The sequence below is a fragment of the Lepidochelys kempii genome, chromosome 5 (genome assembly GCF_965140285.1).
Source record: "Lepidochelys kempii isolate rLepKem1 chromosome 5, rLepKem1.hap1, whole genome shotgun sequence".
Classification (NCBI taxonomy): domain Eukaryota; kingdom Metazoa; phylum Chordata; order Testudines; family Cheloniidae; genus Lepidochelys; species Lepidochelys kempii.
In genome coordinates, this window is record NC_136384.1 from 69,409,417 (window position 1) to 69,426,320 (window position 16,904).

At 38.4% G+C, this 16,904-nt stretch overlaps 1 protein-coding gene across 17 annotated transcripts in view; it reads left to right on the plus strand.

Annotated features, from left to right (window-relative positions):
* Positions 1 to 16,904, plus strand: part of FER (FER tyrosine kinase) — a 432,887-nt gene that overhangs the window by 206,731 nt on the left and 209,252 nt on the right. The gene's annotated exons all lie outside the window — the stretch shown is intronic.

Genomic DNA, 16,904 nt, shown 5'->3' on the forward strand with positions numbered 1-16,904 from the left:
CCATTTCAACTCTTAACGTAGTTCTGAAGTAGCCAATTGTGCTTAGTCAGAAAAATAATCCGTTTCAGACATTTGGAAAGCAACTTTGTCATTTTACAAAACGTATAGAAATCATAACAATGTATAATTCAGGATCACTTTCCTAAACCATAATCTCAGATCTTTTGCCATACCAGTCGTAAGAAAGTAAAGCATTTTTCTGTTTTTGCTCGCAACAAGAATTTATTTTTTATATTTGCCTGTGTGCGCTGAAAAAAATTGAAGGGATGGGTTAAATTTTGTGTTGGGAGCCTTTCTTTCTGTCACAACTTGCAGTCTTAAATGCATATTGCTACTCATTCCTGTTCTAGATGAATACACTCTTGATTTCTCTTATGAAGATTCAGTGGTTTAGGCATTTGTGAATTTATATGGCAGACTTAGGTCAAGTCATAATTAAAAGACAGGCCTTCTAGAGAAACTGAGGATTTTTGGTGAGGATTTTTATCAAGCCTTCCCCAGGAAAGGGGGTGTAGGGCTTGGGGGGATTTTGGGGGGAAAGACGTTTCCAAGTGGGCTCTTTCCCTGTTATGTTTGTTAGATGCTTGGTGGTGGCAGCAATAAAGTCCAGGGGCAAAGTTAAAATAGTTTGTACCTTGGGGAATTTTTAACCTAAGCTGGTAAAAATAAGCTTAGGGGGTTTTTCATGCAGGTCCCCACATCTGTACCCTAGAGTTCAGAGTGGGGAAGGAACCTTAGAGAAAGGTATAGTTCAAGACAAAGACACATGTATGATTATAATTTTACCTTCTTTTATAACTGCTCAGTAGAATGGATCTAAAATTATTGAAAACACATTAACACTTGACCTCAGTTGCACTGTCTAGTTTAGATGTGAAGTCATGTGTCTGTTCTATTTAACTCCTAAGTAATTTCAACATTTATTGAAGTTGCTATGTAAATAGAGGTTCCTTCTGTTCTTCTTGATGTACTTGTTTAGCCTGTTTCAGAGAGTGCTTTAAATTTAGAAATTAAGGTTTTAGAAGCAACTGGTGCAAGTAGGAAGAAAACAATACAACATGTTCTAGGGAACTGTTCTTAGTGTTTGCAGAATTGAAGAGTATTGTAATGTACATAAAATCTAAATTACATGACAAAGCTTATTATTTCATTTTAGAAGTTTAAGTAATTGTATTCAGACTGACCTGCGTGGTTTAAAGGGGTATTGTTAAGACTGAAGAGCCCAAAATTATATCTTTTTTTCTTCAGTGTTTGCGAGATCATTGTTGTAATTCTTTATCTATTTGTTTCAGATATTTAATGCTTGTATAGTTTCTGTATTTTCTGGTTTGTATTGTACTCATCATTGTAGTATCTACGCACTTTTGAATCGGAAAAGAGCTATGACAGCTGTTACACTTTGTGAGCAATCCTACAATAAAAAGCTCTACTGTTTGTGAGTACACACTGAAGAATAATTAAAATTCTTCTTTGAGATTATAAAGGTTTGTGCAGTCCCCAGTCATCTCAGTTCCTCCTTTTGTGTGGCTAGCTGTGGGCATAGGCAACTTCCTTCTGTTCCTGGAGTCTTGGTTTGTTTTCTTGTAGTAGTAGTATATTTTAGTAGTGTTAGTAAATGTTCTAGTTCTTACTAGTAATTGTATATTGTTTAAAAAGTTGTTGTCTAGTTTCTGTGCTGTTGTACAGTTGCATTCCCAAATCAGCTCCTGCATGTTCTCGGTTCATCATATCTGGTCTGAATCCCACAGACCAGTGTGCAGTGAAACAATTTAAGCAGTATATCTCATACCCCTTAGCCTTCCTGGAGATGGATGCACTTACACATTGTCTGGTGTGCCTTGGTGACAGCCATTATTCAGTCGTTTTTCCTTGTGTTTAATTTATTATGCCTCAGACACCAAAAGACAAGCACGCTTGACTGCAGTCTTTCCTAATATCAGAATGACTGAAAGCTAGGCCCTTAGATCTGTACTCAAGTCAAGGGCCTACTCCTGTGAAGGCATAAAGTTGGCTGTTTTCAAACTCTGAGCTTCCTAACATGAGAGAGCAGAAACTTTTGGTGCAGGGTCTGTTACCATCATTCAGTGCAAAGTCAGTGGAACACTCTGTCCTGTATTTCCAGTGTCAAAAAAGATGACTTTGTTGCTTGCGTCTGTTGCTACCAAGGCAATTTTGGTGGCAGGGATTTTCATGGTGCTAGTTTCTGTTTCAGAGACCTACTGACCTATTCTTGGAGGACTTGGTTTTTGATTACTCGGTGGTCACAAAGGCAGTCCCAGGTCCCTTGTACCTATCAGGTCTCTTGTGATGAAAATGTGACTTCCTTTGTTCTGATTTGCTTCCATCTAGTACATGGTGTCAGTTCCTCTTTGGTTCTTAAACTGTCCATCTTTCTTTGCTGTTGGATAGCATTCATAATTACTTATCCAAGGTAGATAGGCATGAAGCAGAGGATGATATCAACCAGTCTTTTGCTACTGTTAAGGAAAGTACGGTATCTTCCGCTGGTGTCCTTAATATCTGCATTGGTGTAGCTTCCTGATGATTGTAGATCGTTTCAGAAGTTGCTAGTTCAAATAGCGGAGTTTTTCGAACTGAAGAGTGCCATAGTTCAGGAAAGACTTATTGTCTCTTTTTCTATTTTGGAGACCCAGGAGAAGGGGAAGATAACCTTATTCATCAGTGGAGCTTGTTGCATTCTGCTAGAAAGATGTGGCTAATCTAAACATCAGTACCTGCTGGCACCAAGAAGGCAGAGGATGGTAGCTTCAGCAAAGATTTCATTATTTCTTCAGATACCTGACTCCTGGTTTTTCCAATAATTAATGAGGTTCAAGAGAAGTCTTGAAGGGTTTTGGTATTGATCACTTTACTCCATCCAGCAATATCAGACTGGCTAACTAAATATATCCTTGTTTCTTCATTGATAAGAGCCACTACCTATGCAAATTCTTGCCTTCTGGCCTTTTTGTAGCACTCAGATTATTCCCCAGATGTTTACTAGTCATGATGGCAGATCACGCGCACAGATACACTGTATGTAATATCTGTGTGTGTGTGAGATAAAAAACTAATTGAAGAAAGGGAAAGTTGGTAATAATAAATGTAAATCAGAAGTTAGGAATTGTGGAATGTTGATAAGGGAAGCAAGTTACACCATGAGACATCTATGGCTGATAGAGTTAAAAGCAATAAGAAGGAGTTCTAAAAATATATTAAGAACACAAAGAATCTTGACAATGGTATTGGTCCATTACTAGAGGAACATGGTAGAATTATCAGTAATAATGCGGAAAAGGTGTTCAGTAAATATTTCTGTACTGGTATTTGGGGAAAAACAGATTGTATAGTCTCATCATATGGTGTTGACGACACTCTTTCCATTCACTGATATCTCTGGAGGATGTTTAAAAAGAAACGACAATTTACATTTTTAAATCAGCAGGTCTGGATAACTTGCATCTAAGAGTTTTAAAAGAGCTGGATGCGGAGCTTGGAGGACTGTTAATGTAAATTTTCAATAATTCTTGTAACACTCGGGAAATTCTAGGAGACTGAAAGAAAGCTAATGTTGTGCCAGTTTTTAAAAAGGGACCTCAGGATGTGCCAGGCAAGATAACGGAGCAGCTGATAAGAGATCTGATTAATGAAGAATTAAAGTAGGGTAGTGTAATTAATGCAAATCAACATGGGTTTATGGAAAATAGATCCTGTCAAACTAATTTGATATCTTGTTTTAAATGAAATTATAAATTTGGGTGATAAACATTATAGTATTGACATAGTATACTTCTGTAAGGTGTTTGACTTGGTACCGCTGGACATTTTGATAAAAAATCTAGAAAGATATAAAATTAACATGGCACACATTAAATGTATTAACAACTGGCTGCCTGATAGGTTTCGAAATATAATTGTAAATAGGGAATTGTTATCAAGTGGGTGCGTTTCCAGTGGGGTCCTGCAAGGATTGGTTTTTGGTCTACGCTATTTTACATTTTTATCATTGACCTGGAAGAAAACAGTCATTACTGATAAAGTTTGCAGATGACACACAAATTGAGGGAGTGGTAAATAATGAAGAGGACAGGTCACTGATTCAGCACAATCTGGATTGTGTAGTAAATTGGGTACAAGCCAACAATATGTGTTTTCATGTGGCTAAGTGTAAATGTATACATTGAGGAACAAACTCTGTAGGCTGTATTAGAGGATGGAGGACTCTTTCATGGAAAGCAATGACTCTGAAAATGATTTAGGGGTCATAGTGAATAATCAGTTGAACATTAGCTCCCAATGGGACATTGTGGCCAAAAGAGCTAATGTGATCCTGGAATGCGTAAATAGTAATCTCAATTGAGAGGAGAGGTTATTTTACTGTTGCGTTTGGCACTGGTGCTACTGGAATACCGTGTCCAGTTCTGATGCCACAGTTGAAGAAGGATGTTACTATCTATCAGCAAATTACACTCCAAACATAGATGACATTAGAGCACTTCGGAATACTCATACAAAAGTTAGCAGTTCTCTCATAATTCCATAATCGAGGGGACATGAAGTACTGTTTACCAATAGTAGTCCAATATATGATTAAGGGGCTCTTTTCTGAGATTTAGCAATTAATTGTCAATGGAACTTTTTACGAAACCAAACTGTATATAAAATTTTTAGAGCTGCAAGTCATCAGACGGGCTATAAAAGTTTATTTTGTTTTTAATGGTGGGTTGTGTCCTGGCAGACAATACAACTTTAATGCTTTAAACAATAAGAAAATATTAAAATATTTTTAAAATTTTGAAGACAGTCTGAAGTGACTAGGAACTTTGCAGTTTTTTCATAGACATTTCTTAAACATCTTTCAGTTTACAAAAAATGCAGTATTATACCAGCTGATGTTGATATCAGTTCACAGGGGATTTATAATCTTGCCACAACACACCCTTTTCTGACACAGCTGCGTAGCCACTGCTGGAAAAAGATGATTGTCAAGTCACCTGGTGTTACTGAGGAGCTTGAGTACCAATCTGAGGGCAGACTGTTAAGAACTAGGACACAAACCCCAACTTGGCTGTGAGTTCTGAGAGTTCGATTTCACCAACCAATTACCAAGTATAAACTCCTTAGGCACTATAACAGCCTTAATATGAAGTCACAGACAGCCCCCTGTGATATTCTGATCAGTCTCGCCACCCAGGTGAACCTACCTTAGCGATGGATGATCCTTCCATCCAAGAATCACAGCAATATTCAGGTTACTCCCAGTCCCAAAGGACCAGTCACTTGTCCCAGGTCAGTTGCACCTTAGATCTCACACCAAAGACAGTGTTCATAGCCTATCCTGTAATAAACTATGTACAAATTTATTAAATAGGAAAAAGAAATGAGAGTTAGTTACAAGGTTAAAGCAGGTAAACATAGATACATAAATGAGTTACAATCTTAAGTTTCAAAGAGTAATCAAAGCTTCTGTAATAAGCAAGCTCTCTGTCCTTAGGGCTAAGCAGCTGGGAATCTTTTGCTTATGCCTAGAAACCTCGACCCCCAGAGTCCAAGCAGCACAGAAATCCAGTTCCTTCTTTTTAGAGGTTTTTTAATCCCCTCCTTCCATGTGCTCTGAGCTGCAAGCTCAACTGATGCGAAGAATCCACTTGCATGACTCCTCTCCGTGGGGTGAGCGGGTAGAGGGGGTATTGTTCTCTTTAACATCCCACAGTAGTCTATCTAGTGTAAAAGGCCTTCCCTGTTGGGCAGGACATAACGCTTTTGGTTGCAGATGGACACTTCACAGTAGTTAGTCTCTCTTGTGTGGTGACTTTTATAGTTACAGAAGCTTACAATACCATTACCCTCTGATCCCACTGAGGGTTACCAAAAAAAACTACAGCATTTGCTCAAGAAACTCCGTGAAAAAGCACAAGAACAAATGTGCACACACACCCCTGGAACCCCAACCTGGGGTATTCTATCTGCTACCCAAGATGCATAAACCTGGAAATCCTGGATGCCCCATCATCTCAGGCATTGGCACCCTGACAGCAGGATTGTCTGGCTATGTAGACTCCCTCCTCAGGCCTTACGCTACCAGCACTCCCAGCTATCTTCGAGACACCACTGACTTCCTGAGGAAACTACAATCCATCGGTGATCTTCCTGAAAACACCATCCTGGCCACTATGGATGTAGAAGCCCTCTACACCAACATTCCACACAAAGATGGACTACAAGCCGTCAGGAACAGTATCCCCGATAATGTCACAGCAAACCTGGTGGCTGAACTTTGTGACTTTGTCCTTACCCATAACTATTTTACATTTGGGGACAATGTACACCTTCAAATCAGCGGCACTGCTATGGGTACCCGCATGGCCCCACAGTATGCCAACATTTTTATGGCTGACTTAGAACAACGCTTCCTCAGCTCTCGTCCCCTAACGCCCCTACTCTACTTGCGCTATATTGATGACATCTTTATCATCTGGACCCATGGAAAAGAAGCCGTTGACAAATTCCACCATGATTTCAACAATTTCCAGTCCACACAAGAGATCCACTTCATGGACACTACGGTGCTAATAAACAGTGGTCACAAAAACACCACCCTATACCGGAAACCTACTGACTGCTATTCCTACCTACATGCCTCCAGCTTTCACCGAGACAACACCACACGATCCATTGTCTACAGCCAAGCTCTACGATACAACCGCATTTGCTCCAACCCCTCAGACAGAAACAAACACCTACAAGATCTCTATCAAGCATTCTTACAACTACAATACCCACCTGCTGAAGTGAGGAAACAGACTGACAGAGCCAGAAGAGTTCCCAGAAGTCACCTACTACAGGAGAGGCCCAACAAAGAAAATAACAGAACGCCACTAGCCGTCACCTTCAGCCCCCAACTAAAACCTCTCCAATGCATCATCAAGGATCTACAACCTATCCTGAAGGACGACCCATCACTCTCACAAATCTTGGGAGACAGGCCAGTCCTTGCCTACAGACAGCCCCCCAACCTGAAGCAAATACTCACCAGCAACCACACACGACACCAAAGAACCACTAACCCAGGAACCTATCCTTGCAACAAAGCCCATTGCCAACTGTATCCATATATCTGTTCAGGGGACACCATCATAGGGCCTAATCACATCAGCCACACTGTCAGAGGCTCGTTCACCTGCACATCTACCAGTGTGATATATGCCATCATGTGCCAGCAATGCCCCTCTGCCATGTACATTGTTCAAACTGGACAGTCTCTACATAAAAGAATAAATGGACACAAATCAGATGTCAAGAATTATAACGTTCATAAACCAGTCGGAGAACACTTCAGTCTCTCTGGTCACTTGATCTCTGACCTAAAAGTCGCAATATTACAACAAAAGGACTTCAAAACCAGACTCCGAGAGACTGCTGAATTGGAATTCATTTGCAAACTGGATACAATTAACTCAGGCTTGACTAGAGACTGGGAGTGGATGTGTCATTACACAAAGTAAAACTATTTCCCCATGTTTATTCCCCACCCCACCGCACCCCCATCGCCGCCGTTCCTCAGACGTTCTTGTTAACTGCTGGAAATGGCCCACCTTGATTATCACTACAAAAGGTTCCCCCCCCCCGCCCCGGCTCTCCTGCTGGTAATAGCACATCTTAAGTGATCACTCTCCTTACAATGTGTATGATAACACCCATTTTTTCATGTTCTGTGTGTATATAAATCTCCACACTGTATTTTCCACTGAATGCATCCGATGAAGTGAGCAGTAGCTCACGAAAGCTTATGCTCAAATAAATTTGTTAGTCTCTAAGGTGCCACAAGTACTCTTTTTCTTTTTGCAAATACAGACTAACACGGCTGCTACTCTAATACCAATGTTGAAATTTTACCTTAAAGTGAGATTAATGCATGTAGCAACTTACAAGAAGTCAATCAAGTCTAAACACATTCTTGTAATTCTAATACCTGTTCTAACAATACTAACACACAAGTGAGCCAGACTGATTTCAGTTGAGTATTTGTCAATATTCATTTGAGGCATGGGGACTTTGGCATGAGCTGGTACCTGGTCTTCCAGTGTCACAATGATAAATAGCTCGTCTAGTGCACTGTTGATGTAGAAGGCATGTGCTATATATATTGTGGTTCATTGATGTGTATGATTGCAAGAATTTAGAAAGTGGTTTCTTAGCCACCAAGAGTTACAAAAACTTTGTGAAACTAGACAACTTTTAATACATTTTTTAAAGTACTTCCAGTTCAGCATGTCCAGACAGGAAGACAATACTGTAGTAAATGTTGAACAAAACTGTTAATGAGTATACAGAGTATTTTAATGCATTAAAAAATAATTGCAGATATATTGGCTCTACATAACTTCCCCACCCTCCCCTCCGATTCTAATCAAAACTTAGTTACAGGTTCAAAATCAATTATGAAAAAAAGAATTGTAAAGCTTCAGAATTAGTAAAAGTAGTCACTTTTCTTTGTGTGCTCTCCTTTTTCCTTTAATCATTTTGGAGCTATGACCTGGGTTTCGTACCATTATGGGACAGTGAAGAAGCTTCAAGCATGCTTATTTTAGGAAACAGCACGAGTACTCGGACACGAACTGTTGGATGGTGTACTCTGCATTGTGCAACCTCTGCAAAGTACATTTGATCATTTCCTTAAAATTCATTTGACATCTTGACAGAATTCCTCTCCAGTCTTTCCCTTAGAGCAGTGAAGCAATCTTAGACATTTATGTAAGCTTTAATCTTTTTATGTAAATTGCTGTCCATGTAATAACCCATTTAGAAAGTGAAAGTTGAATACCAGAGAAAGCATAACAAAAGAAAATCATGCTATAATATTTTGTTCTTACTATTTTTTTTCACAAGTGTTTATCCTCCTTTGCCAAATCAGCTAAATTAGTGTTCACCTTCTGTTACATTGTCCTTGAAGGGAACAATTTTATTTGTGCCACAAAAGACCTGTCCCACGTCCAGTTTTATGTAGACTAACTACATGCTCAGAATTATGATGACATAGAAATAATAGAATATAAATTAGAAAGACCAAAGGCATTAAAAAGATATCTGTGAGTGATTTTTTTGAAATGGAAAAGCTCCTCATTTATATTTATTTCTCATGTTTTGAGAAAACTGCACTTTATGTTCTTCAATTTATTATTGGTGCAACAACTGGAGTATGTAAAAGGCCTCTGAGTAACCTCAGAGAATACATATCCAAGGGCTTAAATAATGAAAAGGCCTTTTTAACCACACAGTGTATTTTAACTTTCTAAAATCTTTGACCTCTTATTCATGAGTTTTTGAAGTTTGCTGAGAGAGATTTATGTAGACTAATAATAATAGATCTGTGTGAAGACGTGGATGTTCTCTAGGTGTGGTGTGTAGAGAATAATACCACCAAGGAAATCAGAAATAAAAAATAAGCTATTTGCTCCCTCGAAAACAGAATTTGAGTTCAGTGGTCACGACTGCAGTTAACTATACTTTTTTTTGTAAACTGAATTAAATTATATATTTGCTGTTGATGGTTACTACTGAAAAATTTTACAAAGGTAATATTGATGGTAATATATTAGCCTGTTTGGTATTGACTGACAAAACTTCACAGTGACATTGAAAACTTTCTGAGCTTGTGGAAATTGCCATAGAAATGTAAAGAATACTGATGCTAAAATACTTTTGGATGTCAAAGAAAACATTAGAAACTGCATGCAGCCATCTTGCAGTAACAATCAGGATGTTAATGAATAAGGCTGTGATCCTGCAGTTGGTGGTGGGGTTCGATATGGGGTCAGTGGTCCACCATCTTGCAAGGAGCCAATTGCAAGATAGGAGCCTAAGTTAGTAATAAATATGAATAAACTAATACAAGAATATCAGTGATTTAGGCATGTGAAAATAAAATAAGATTAAGTAATAAGACAATGAAGATAAAAGTAAAAGAAAATGAGAAGTTGAGAGATGTGAATCAGATTTGCCTTGTGACATTGTCTCTATAGGGCCCACTTGTGGGAGATGTGTGCCTAGTCTTGCAGCATCTGAGTGTTTTTTGAACAGTAGTTGATGAGGGCCAAGTGCGTACCTTTGAGTTCAGCATTCTAAGACTGAGGGCATAAGTAGCCAGCCTACTCAAAGCGTTTTTCGGTTCTTCTCTTTCTGCCTGGTAGTTGTCACCAAAACAGTTCTCTACCTTATTGTGTTCTAACAGCAGAATTAACGTTTTGTAAATAGTTATTACTTTACATAGCAGATAACATACACTTAACGTTTAGTACATTTTTGTTAGTTTCCACTGGGTATTTTTGAAAATTGAAAAGGGATGGAAATGAAAACAATAAGAAATCGATGGTTAGCAGAGTTAAGGATAGTAAGAAGTTTTTAAAAGTATATTTGGAACAAAAAAGAAGCAAACAATGGTATTGGTACAGTGGTAGAATTATCAATACTAATGCAGAAGTCTTCTGTAAATATTTCTGTTCTGTATTTGGGGGGAAAAAACCAGATGATGTGGTCATATCCTATGATGATGATAACAGTTTTTCCATTCCACTAGGGCCTCAGAAGGAGGTTAAACAGCAGCTAGTAAAGTTGGATTTGGACATGCTGATTTTAAAATGTCTAAGAGTTTTAAAAGAGCTAGCTGAGGAAGTTGCAGGACCCTTAATGTTGATTTTTCAATAATTGTTGGTATACTGAGGAAGTTTCAGAAGACAGGAAGAAAGCTAATCTTCCAATATGTTAAAAGGGTAAACAGGATGACTGGAGTCATAAGTATGTTAGCCTGATATTCAGATACCAGGCAAGATAATGGAGTGCCTGAGAGGGGACTTGATTAATAAAGAATTATAGAAGGTTAATATAATTAATGCTAGTCAACATGGGTTTATGGGAAATAGATCTGATCAAACAAACATAATATCTTTTTTGGTGAGATTAAAAGTTTGTTAATAAAGGCAAATAAATGTTGACGTAATATATTTTGACTTATGTTAGGTATTTGACTTGGTACCTCGAGTAGGAGTAGAGAGATTATTTTATCTCATTGTTTGGCACATGTGCTACTGGAATTCTATGTGCATTTATGGTGTCTACAAGTCAAGAACAACGGTGATAAATTTGAGAGGGTTCAGAGAAGAGCCACAAGAATGATGAGAGGATTAGAAAACATGCCTTATAGTGAAAACTCCAGGAGCTCATTCAGTTTAGCTTAACAAAGAGAAGGTGAAGAGGTGACTTGATTTCAGTTTCTAAGTACCTACATGGAGAAAAAATATTTGATAATGGGGTCTTCAATCTAGCAGACAAGAGTATAAAAAGATCCAGTGGACGGAAGTTGAATCTAGACAAATTCAGACTGGAACTAAGATATTCTTTTCTTTTTAAAAATCATTCAGGGAAGTTAACCATTGGAACAATTTACCGAGGGTCATGGTGGATTCTCCATTACTGGCAATTTTAAAATTGAGATTAGATTTCTAAAAAATATGCTCTACAATTATTTTGGGGAAGTTGTATGACCTGTTATGTAGGAGGTCAGATTAGATGAGCACAATTATTCTTTCTGGCCTGGGAATTTATGAATCTCTTTTCTCTGATTTTGATTTACCTGGGTCTTGGCAGATCCTTTTTAAAAACAAATAAATAAAAACCCATTGATGTGTACAAGATGTCCTTTTCCCACACAAAATTATCTGATTCTCTCAAAACATAATAAATACCTATTATGTGAATGCATATGGATTTTAAAATTTACCTCTTATCTCCTTTAAGGGAATTATTTGCCCACTGGAGGGTGGGGAATTTTAATACCTAAGATATTATGTTAATGGAAAGGACAAACATATATTATCTACCCATGAGCTTAATAAAAGTCTCTTAAGTCGGTCTTTTGCCATCTAATTTGTTGTTCCATGCAGTGTCGTTTGCCAGTAGAGCAGGGTTTTATCTGCCATAAATGTGACTGTATGGTTTTTGTAAAAATCTGATACCAGTATAGGATAGGCATATTATCAACATGTTCACTAGTTTAATCCTGGACTCTGAATATAAGTCCGTGACTATTGGTCTTTGATGCCTTAGTTTATTAGCAGACCCTGACTACCTTGGTGGTGGGGGGAAGAGGATGTTTGACTCCCAAATTATCTTTAAGAGCCCCCCCCATTGTCAGAAAGGCCAAAATATGTACACAATTCATCCTTTATAAAAATTACAAATCACAGCAAAATACTGACACAGTAGCCAAATGTTACTTTCTTAAAAACTCTTAAAATCCACAATTTTCCAAGGGTCTGACTAACCCCTGTATTCCTGGAAGGTGTGTTTTTTTTTTTTGCAATAGCCATATCCAGGAGCCCTAAACTATCCACATTTCCCCCACTTCCGCAATAATGGGATCCTGTATCCAGCCCTGTTTATTATATTAGTAGTAGAGATGGATCTGAGCTACAATGTTTACTTTTGTATCCTAACTTTCTCATAATTCAGAGTTGTTCAGATCCAGGGGTTCAGTTCAGCCTTATAACATTGATCAACTCCAGTGATTTCTGCAGGTTATGAGAGAAGTGCCCTGAAGATAATGGCAGCTTGTAGCTTTAATTCTTTGTGTTTTTATGTGGGAATGAGAAACTGCAGGTGCCCTTTGTCTGTGCCCAGTTTATTTTTGTGAAATTGATTGAGACGTTGATGGCTGCTGCCTTTTTTAAAAATCTGAGGAGACTTCTCTGAGTCTTTGGAAATGGTTTGTAATGTCAGAGACACTTAAAATGTTACAATATCTTAACAATGAGCAGCAAGAAATGTATTATATCCAGTTATTTTTTAGCAAGTTATGGTTGTAACTCTTGGTGTGACCTTTTCATTAGAAACCTGTTGTCCTCTCTTCACATACACCTTTCCATATCAGATTTATGATAAAAATGGTTAAGAGAAGATATCATTCTTAGAGGATTTCAGAATCAGCTTCCGTCCAAGTGTGGAACAAGAAGCATATTTTAACACATATTAGATGTGTTTTGACTGAGCTCTTTTTTGAAGGCAATCTGAGAGGAGGGAAAGTGAGCAAAGTATGTGTAGAGAGAGATGGAAATTAGGTTTTTTCAATAAGATAAAATATATGGGTGGTTAAGATCAATAAAGTATTAAACAATTAGAAAAACAAAAGGTTTTGAGAATTGGAAGAAAATCACTAACTAAAAACTTATAATGAAATAAGTTATTTCAATTAAAAAAAAAAAAGGCTTTGACAAAGAGCAATTAGCCAGCCAGATGATTTTAATGTATAATATACATTGTACACACATACATATAATAGGATTGGGTCTTTTAAGTTAGAATTTTAATGTGCAAAACTGAATTTCTGTTGTGTTTTTGTATAAGTCAGACCTTTAATATGCCCATTATAAAATAGCTATCAAAATAGGGCCTTTGCATGGGGCCTTTCAATTATTCCACTGCAAGCTGTGTATGTGTATCCAGAGCCAGACTATAGCACAATGAGTTTAACTGTGTCAAACAGCTTTTCTGCATATGTGACTTCCTAATTCTTTGCAGATGTCATCTCTTTCCCCTGATTTACCACTGTTAATTGTTTCTAATAATTATTTTAAAAAGTCAAATCCTGCACTGCAAGTTTCCTTTTCTCAATCATATTCCCTGAAACCTGCTCATTGTATTCCTCTTCCTTTCTGCCCTTACTACATCGGTCTATGCATCTTATATGATACAAATGTTATAAAATTAAGGACTTTTATGTGTATTGTCAGTCCTAGACCATAGTCTACAGTTGTAAACCCTTACTCCTGTTTAGAGTCTGAGGGGAGGTCTACACTAAAAATTTACATCAGTACAGCTGCACAGATGCAGTGGCGCTACTGTAGTGCATCTGGTGAAGAGGCTCTAAGCAGATGGGGTAGAGGTCTACTGTTGGTTTAATTCCACCTCCACGAGAGGTGGTAGCTCTGTCAGCAGGAGAAGCTCTCTCACCAACATAGTGCTGTCTATGCCAGCACTTAGGTCGGTATAACTCCGTCACTCAGAAGTGTGAATTATTCGCACCTCTGACCAGTGTAGCTATTTTTGTAATGTAGATCAAGGCCCAGGGGTCCACAAACATAAAGCGTAAGCTAGGAGTAAAGATCCATGCTTGCAGATCACTTTGCAAGATTGCAGCTATTGACCATAAATGCTTGTGAAACATTCTATGACATTTTTTTTGTTTGAGCCTAACCAACACTTGGTTTTAATCAGTTGTGCAGTGTCTTAGAGAACCAGGAAAAGGAACATACATTGGCTATTAATGACCCACAGCTCAGAGAGTAAAGTCAGACCAACTGTAAGTTTTATAGTGGAGCCAACAAATATTTTTTCTAGACTCATGTACAAGCAAATTAGCTCTTGTAAGAGCGCACAATACTGCTTTCCTTTCCAGAAGAAAAGAACTCTAACCACACTTTCTCAAATGATAAAATGATGTATAGAGAACAAAAACACATTGGCTAAAATTCTGACATATTTCAGATTTTTCAGTAAGTGTGACAGTTATTTGTCTCATGAATAACATTCTTGTATGCAGTGGTGGTGTAGCTGTGTCTGATGCCAGGATATCAGAGAGACAAGGTGGAAGAGGTAATATATTTTATTGGACCAACTTCTGTTGGTGGGAGAGACAAGCTTTCAACCTTATACAGAGCTCTTCTTCACATCTGGAAAACATTCTCAGAGTATCTCAGCCAACTATAAGGAGGAAGAGATTGTTTAGCACAAGTAGTTAATACGTATTTCAAGGGACCATTCAAGGTGAAGTGGTCTGTTAACATCCCTCCAATCACAGGGAGGAAAGGAAAGGAGAAGGGGGAAAAGTGAGGGGGGGAGTTGTTAGTGGGTTACAGATTTGTTGTAATAAGCCATAAATCCAGTGTCTCTGCTTAGTCCATGATTTTTAGTGTCTAGCAAAGTTATGAATTTAAGCTTCCAGGCTCATCTTTTGAAAGTGTCGCGCAGGTTTCCTTTGAGGATGTGGACAGATAGGTCAGGTACAGAGTGGTCACTTTGTGAAAAATGTTCACCCACAGATGATATGGTGTTTTTGAGTTCTATCATTTTCCTGTGTAAGCTCAAAATGAAGAAAGACAAAAACATTGTTAAAATTAAGCAGATTTAATGTTGGAACGTTTTTGTCTTTTTTCCACCCAGCAGCCTTTTTATGATCCATAAAGTTATTAAATTAATTGTTTCATTGTCTCAGTACACCCCATCTTGAACTAGTGTTAGCTGTCTAGTGCAGTATCAATTATTTTTTATTCATCTCAGAAAAAGGTGAACGGTTTAAACTTTTAGTCAAATATCTACTAAAGTGAAGGGAAGGTTCCTATAAGAGCAAAAATTAAGTGATAGCTTAAAACTAATATAATTTATCTTTGGAATGCTTCACAAAAAAGAACATTATAAGAGAGGACAATAATTGTAACTGAGGGACAAAAAACTATATGGTAAAGTTAAGGTTACTTAGAGGTTTGTAATCCCTTAGCAGAGCAAAACTCAGACTTTTGAAAAATTGGGAAACTTCTATAAACCCTTTTTCAGTTATTCCCCGTTAACACACATACCTTTTACTCTGCCAACCCCACAGTTTCTGAAATACACACACCCTCCACCTCCTTTTAAAACCCATTCACTTTCACCCACAGGATTTCATGGAGTAAGCAATCCCCCCCCCCCCCAGCCTGTTTTGTCCTTTAATAGTATCAGAGGGGTAGCCGTGTTAGTCTGGATCTGTAAAAGCGGCAAAGAGTCCTGTGGCACTTTATAGACTAACAGACGTATTGGAGCATAAGCTTTCGTGGTTGAATACCCACTTCGTCAGATGCATGTAGTGGAAAAGCTTATGCTCCAATATGTCTGTTAGTCTATAAGGTGCCACAGGACTCTTTGTCTCCTTTAATAGTGTTAGAGGGAATACTGTTGGTGAGAGTGAATGGATGGTAAAAGAAGAAGGAAAAGCTTGTATATTTCAGCAACTGTGGGCTGGCAAAGTAAAGGTGTGTATGTGTTAACAAGACATATTGCGGCATTGCTGAAATAGAGCAGAGATAAGGTTGTCTGAGCAACCTTAACTGTACATTTCCTGGTTTTCAGAAGTTTGAGTTTTGCTCAGCTTTCTGCAAGGGAACGACATACCACCAAGCAACCTTAACTCTGAGTTAGTTTTTTGCCATTGAGCTTCCTAGGTTGTTGGTTTTTTGTTTGTTTGTTTTTTAACAGGAACAGATTTGTTGTTGTTAAGGGTCATTTATGCAGTTGTACATATAAAATTGCACAGTTAACCTACTGAGCCAGCTTCCCCCCCCCGTCCCCCTGCACATCAGCTGCATCCCATCAGCCATACTTTGGTATTCCTCAGCCATGCCTCTGACACCTGGCCCTTCCCCACTACTGTACCCTGGTCTCCCTCTCCAAACTGGCTCCTCCCTACTACAGTAGCCAGGCTTCCCCACCACAAGCATATTTCCCTGAAGTCTTCATTCCCTGGTATACAAATGTTTTAGTGCTATTACTTCCCCACTCCTATAATCCAGCTCTCATGCAATGCCTGGAGCGAAGGACAACTATTGCTTGGCCTACGCTACATACTTACTTCGGTATAACTACGTCACTCAGGTGTGAAAAATCCGCACCCCCGAGTGACATAGTTAGACCAACCATAAGCTTTCATGTAGACAGTGCTATGTCAGTGGGAGAGCTTCTCCCGCCAACATAGCTACCACATCTTGCAGAGGTGGAGTTATTAAGCTGACGGAAGAGCTCTCTCTTGTCAACTTAGAGCATGTTCACGAGGCACACAGCAGTGGCACAGCTGCATCAATGCAGCTGCAATGATGTAAATT